General features: G+C 56.2%; 1 pseudogene across 1 annotated transcript in view; it reads right to left on the bottom strand.

Annotated features, from left to right (window-relative positions):
- Positions 1–6,276, bottom strand: part of LOC310821968 (calmodulin-regulated spectrin-associated protein 3-like) — a 19,126-nt pseudogene that overhangs the window by 358 nt on the left and 12,492 nt on the right. Inside the window, exons 9-13 of the transcript in view lie at positions 5,323–5,416; positions 5,063–5,114; positions 2,580–2,644; positions 2,443–2,473; positions 7–1,949 (exon numbers count right to left, since the gene is read on the bottom strand). The product of the transcript in view is annotated as a calmodulin-regulated spectrin-associated protein 3-like (transcript). The remainder of the gene's footprint in view (positions 1–6; positions 1,950–2,442; positions 2,474–2,579; positions 2,645–5,062; positions 5,115–5,322; positions 5,417–6,276) is intronic.

Raw genomic sequence — 6,276 nt, 5'->3', positions numbered from 1 at the left:
TTGAGCTCGGAGGGGCGCGGGTGGGGGTGGTGGGGGGGTCGGGGGTGGTGCTTGGGGCTGCGGGGGGCGGCGGCGGCGGAGTGGATCTTGGTGCGGGGGGCCGGGCAGGAGGAGGAGATGGGGGTCTTCGGGGGGGTGGAGGAGAGGTGGGGGTGGGAGCGGCGAGAGGGGGAGGCGGCGTTGGGGGGTTTGAGGCCCGCGGGGATCACCCACGCCTTGCTGATGCTCTTGGTGGGTGTCTTGGTGGGGGTCCTGGGTGGGGTCTTGGTGGGGGTCCTGGGTGGGGTCTTGGTGGGGGTCCTGGGTGGGGTCTTGGTCGGGGTCCGGGGTGGTGTTCTGGGGGTGCTTCTGGGGGTGGTTTTGGGTGCAGTTTTGGGTGGGGTTTTGGTTGCAGTTTTGGGTGGGGTTTTCTTGCCCATCAGTTGCTGCTGCTGTTCGGTGAGTTTCTGCATGTCGTTCTGCAGTGACCTCAGTGCTTCACTCAACTTCAACACCACCTCGTTGTACTCCCCTAAGACCGGCCCTCCTCCTTGTTCTGATCCCTCCCCTTTCTCCTTCTCTTTCTCCTTCTCTTTCTCCTCCTCTTTCTCTTCTCTTTCTCTGCTCCTTTCCTCGTATCCAGGGAAAACGTGACCTGTTTCTCCAATCGCAGCGGAGGGCGGGAGTTCCCCTCCTCCGACTTCTCCTTCTCCTTCACTTTCTCTTTCTCCTTCTCCTTCTCTCTCTCCTCCTTCTCCTCCTCCTCTCTCAGCTGCTGCTCCATGCAGGTGAGGCGCTCCTCCAGGGAGATCGGCTCCTCTCCCCCTCCTCCTCCTCCTCCCCCTCCTCCTCCCACTCCTCCCCCCTCTCCCTGCTCTCTCTTCAGCTGTAAGAAGGCCGTCTTGCCCAGCCTCTGTCTGTGCTTGGTGAATATGGCCTCGATGCGTCTCTTCTGGGCCTCGATGGCCTTCCTCTTCTCCTCCAGACGAGCCCCCAGCTCCCAGGCCTCGGTGCCCGGCTCGGGGGCCCTCCACCCTGGGCTGTCCTGGCAGCCGGGGGTCCCTGGCGTGGAGGGTTGGGTGGAGGTAAGGGTCGGGGTGGTGGGGGTCGGGGTGGCGGGGGGCGCTGACTCCTCCCCCGGGGCGGCTGGCTGCCTCCTGCGGTCGCGGCGCTCTGCGAAGCTCGTCATCCGCGGGCTGCCGCCGCCGCCATTGACGACGCCGTTGCCGTAGCGACCATTGCCAGGGCGGACATTGCCCGGGGCGTTCCGGGGAAGGTCATCTGAGGCCTCCGAGGAGTCCACGCTGCCGTCGCGGAGGACAGAGTCGTCGTCCCGCGACACGTCCGAGGTGCGTCTGTGGCGCCTCTCCCCTCCCCTCCGCCGCTTCTCCCCCTCCCCCGCCTCCCCCCCCCCTCCCACTGGCCGGTACAGCATGCCGGAGCGGCAGGGGGCGGAGCTACTGAGCTGAGCCACGCCCTCCTCGGGAGAGTGCAAGAAGAAACCTGCCGGGGCGCCTTCGGGACGTAAACGAGGCTCGGGCCTTCCTCCTCCTCCTCCTCCTCCAACTCCTCCTTTTCCTTTCTCTTCTCCTCCTCCTCCTCCTCCTCCTCCCCCTCCTCCTTCTCCTTTCTCTCCCCCTCCCGAGGTGTGGATGATCTGCAGGGCCTCCTCGATGGTAGGCAGCTCTCCCAGCGGGGGTGTGTGTGAGTGTGTGTGCGAGTTTGTGTGCGGGCCCCCCCACGAGAAGCAGCGCTGGGGGGCTGAGGCGTTGACCAGGTGACTGAGGTCCTCCGGGGGGCTGTAGGGGGCACGTGTCATCCCCGATGACGTCATCGGCAGTGATGTCATGGCGGGGACGCGGCCCGTCAGGCTGTCGATGCTGGCGGAACGCACAGGGTTGCCCATGACGATGTCCACGTCACTGTCCAGGCCGAACGGGATGCTGAATGTCACTGCGGAGAGAGGACGACTGGACGGGTAGAGAGAGAGGGAGAGAGGGAGAGAGAGAGAGAGAGAGGGAGAGAGAGAGAGGGAGGGGGAGAGGGTGAGAGAGACAGAGAGAGGGAGGGAGAGAGAGAGAGAGAGGGAGAGGGAGAGAGGGAGAGGGTGAGAGAGAGAGAGGGAGGGAGAGAGAGAAGAGAGGGAGAGAGAAGAGAGGGAGAGGGTGAGAGAGAGAGAGGGAGGGAGAGAGAGAGGGAGAGAGAGAGAGGGAGAGAGAGAGGGAGAGAGAGAGAGAGAAGAGAGGGAGAGGGTGAGAGAGAGAGAGGGAGGGAGAGAGAGAGGGAGAGAGAGAGAGGGAGAGAGAGAGAGAGGGAGAGAGGGAGAGAGGGAAAGGGGTAAAGGGAGAAATATAGAAAGAAACAGGAAAAACCATGGGAGGGAGGGGAAGGTGATTAACTGATTAACTGTGAATATTAAAACATAGAATATGTTCGTACACTGAAACAGTGAGCTGCGCCTACCTGATCTGTTTCTTCGTCCATGTTTTTCCCTCTGAATGTGACATTAAAACAAGTGTCAAAAAGGGAGAATGACCATAATAAAGAAAACAACTTAAAAAAAAACTACATTTCCCAAAACCCCCCTCTCTGTTTCTTACCAGGAGATGACACTGGGGAGGATGTGGTCACGAAGGGCTGCTTGAAGACGAAGGAAGGAGAACCACTGGAGGAGAGAGGGAGAGGGTGAGGGGTGAGGGGTGAGGGGTGAGGGTGAGGGTGAGGGTGAGGGGTGAGGGGTGAGGGTGAGGGAGAGGGTGAGGGTGAGGGTGAGGGAGAGGGTGAGGGTGAGGGTGAGGGTGAGGGGTTAGGGGTGAGGGTGAGGGTGAGGGTGAGGGAGAGGGTGAGGGTGAGGGTGGAGGTGAGGGTTAGGGGTGAGGGTGAGGGTGAGGGTGAGGGGTGAGGGAGAGGGAGAGGGTGAGGGTGAGGGGTGAGGGGTGAGGGAGAGGGTGAGGGTGAGGGGTGAGGGTGGAGGGTGAGGGTGGAGGTGAGGGTGAGGGTGAGGGTTAGGGGTGAGGGTGAGGGTGAGGGAGAGGGTGAGGGGAGAGGGGTGAGGGTGAGGGTGAGGGAGAGGGTGAGGGAGAGGGTGAGGGGAGAGGGGTGAGGGTGAGGGAGAGGGTGAGGGAGAGGGTGAGGGAGAGGGTGAGGGGTGAGGTGAGGGAGAGGGTGAGGGTGAGGGTGAGGGGTGAGGGTGAGGGTGAGGGGTGAGGGGTAGGGGTGAGGGTGAGGGTGAGGGTGAGGGTGAGGGTTCAAACAAACCATGTTTTATTTCCCAATCAATCATCCATCCATCAATCAATCACTGTTCAGAATTTCTGCACCCCAATTTTCCAAAGTAGTGACACGGTGCGTGAACTCTCCACCTGCTCCTGGTCGCCTGGAGGTTAGCAACCGGTACATCGCTTCATTGATGATTGATTGGCAAATAACACCGTTTTTTGGTTTGTTTATTTTGGCTCGTAGAGAGGGGTGTGTTGTCTTCAAGAAATATGCAAATACCATATTCACACCTCATGCAACCATTTTCTGATGTGTCACACCATACGTTCATTTTCTTCAAACAAACCATGTTTTATTTGCCAACCAATCAACTGTTTGGAAACCCCCCTCCCCCAACCCACCCTCCCCCTCCTAACGCCCCAGGACACACCGCCAGGGAGAACAAAGCTCCTCTTCAGCTCTGTCAGTTAATGCTCAAGGCAGTGCAGACATGACGCCAGCAACCCTCCAGTCACCAGCTCACATCCCCTCCTCCTGGGGTGGGGACTGAACCAGCTCACATCCCCCTCCTCCTGGGGTGGGGACTGAACCAGCTCACATCCCCCTCCTCCTGGGGTGGGGACTGAACCAGCTCACATCCCCCTCCTCCTGGGGTGGGGACTGAACCAGCTCACATTCACCTCCTCCTGGGGTGGGGACTGAACCAGCTCACATCCCCCTCCTCCTGGGGTGGGGACTGAACCAGCTCACATCCCCCTCCTCCTGGGGTGGGGACTGAACCAGCTCACATCCCCCTCCTCCTGGGGTGGGGACTGAACCAGCTCACATCCACCTCCTCCTGGGGTGGGGACTGAACCAGCTCACATCCCCCTCCTCCTGGGGTGGGGACTAAACCAGCTCACATCCCCCTCCTCCTGGGGTGGGGACTGAACCAGCGACCTTCTGATTCCTGGCCGGCCTCTCTAACCTGCAGCCTACCCGCCACCATTCATAACACCATCCATTCACAATGCAAAAGACGCTGAAACAGTTCTATTTGTGGGTTGTGAACCATTCGCGATGCGCTGAGACGCACTGAAACGTGAGGTAAAGAAATGTTCCTTGTTGATCCCAAAACAGGTGAACCAAACGAACCGAACGAAAGAACATGATGAACCAAAGAGAGATTTGAGTGAATCAGGGTGATTTTCAAGCGGGCGCCGTCAGATCAGATAAGCAAGAAGGATCCGAGGTTTGAGCCAGAATTTGACGCTCTTGGCCAATTTTCCAAAGTAGCGTTACGGTGCGTGAACTCTCCACCTGCTCCCGGGGCGCCAGGTCGCCTCGAGGTTAGCAACCGGTAGATCGCTTCATTGATGATTGATTGGCAAATAACGCTGGTTATTGTTGGGTTGTTTGTTTGGCTCATAGAGAGGGGTGTGTCGTCTTCAAGAAATATGCAAATGCCATATTCACGCCTCATGCCACCATCTTCTGATGTGTCACACCATACGTTGGGGAAAAATGGCATTTCGATTGTTTTAGCGCCAGACAAAGACGCCACGATATACATAATCTAATCACAGGACTCGCTACAGTTGTGTACTGTAGATGGTAGACGCTTTAGAAGCTACCGATGATGATGTAATCAGAACCAATCACGCCATTCTGGATTCAGCCTCGGGGGATCGGGACCGGAGCTGGTTGGTTGGTTTGTTTGTTGTGCATTTCACTGCCAACTGTCACGATGTTTAATGCCAGTCTTTGATCAGTAAAATTAGCTCTTTCTTTGCCAGAACTAAAGAGCTGCAGCCTGAGGTGTGTGTGTGTGTGTGTGTGTGTGTGTGTGTGTGTGTGCGTGCGTGCGTGTGTGTGCTGGTCCTACCTGTTGCTGTTCCCACTGACAGGACTGGTGCAGTCTAACAGCCCTGAGGCATCTGACAGAGGGAGAAAAACATCATCAATGTTGTATGAATGCCAGATCATTACTTCACCAATATTAATGAATGCTCTATCAGCACCATTAAGCAAATGGCCTGCAAATGGTATATGGAGCCACACACACACACACACACCTACTAAAACATATTATATACATCAACCATACACACACACACACACACACACACACACACACACACACACCTGTCAGGTCCAGCGGCTGTATGGGCTGAACGAAGTCAGGCTTCTGCACCTCAAACCATCCTAGCAGCTCAGCGATGAAGCTCATGATGTTGATCTGTGGGACAAGAGAAGAGAGGGACATCTCATACTGAGGGACGTCTCATACTGAGGGACGTCTCATACTGAGGGACATCTCATACTGAGGGACATCTCATACTGAGGGACGTCTCATACTGAGGGACATCTCATACTGAGGGACATCTCATACTGAGGGACGTCTCATACTGAGGGACATCTCATACTGAGGGACATCTCATACTGAGGGACAAGAGGGACGTCTCATACAGAGGGACATCTCATACTGAGGGACATCTCATACTGAGGGACGTCTCATACTGAGGGACGTCTCATACTGAGGGACAAGAGGGACATCTCATACTGAGGGACGTCTCATACTGAGGGACGTCTCATACTGAGGGACGTCTCATACTGAGGGACATCTCATACTGAGGGACGTCTCATACTGAGGGACATCTCATACTGGGCTACTGAAGAGAACCGAACACACACACACACGCACGCACGCACGCAAGCACGCACGCACGCACGCACGCACGCACGCACACACACATTCCTTCATCCCCACTACCCCCCTGTACAAGTTTCTCTACTGTAAATATTATTTTTTTTTAAAGAAAGTAGTAGTAAAGTACTTCTTCCTTCTTCTAGCATTGTGACTGCCAATAGCCCCTGGTCCGAGCATTGATTACTTTATCTTATGATGACTGATGGACAGATGATTCACTTACTTAAACAAATGTATTTGTTGTAAGTAGCTTTGGATAAAGGCGTCTGCTAAATGCCAAAAATGTAAATGTAATGTCACACACCCTCACAAACACTCACAAACACACTCACACACACACACACACACACACACACACTCACACTCACAAACACAAACACAAACACGCA

The sequence above is a fragment of the Argentina silus genome (genome assembly GCF_951799395.1).
Source record: "Argentina silus genome assembly, chromosome: 22".
Lineage (NCBI taxonomy): Eukaryota > Metazoa > Chordata > Actinopteri > Argentiniformes > Argentinidae > Argentina > Argentina silus.
This window is presented reverse-complemented; position numbering and strand designations above follow the sequence as displayed.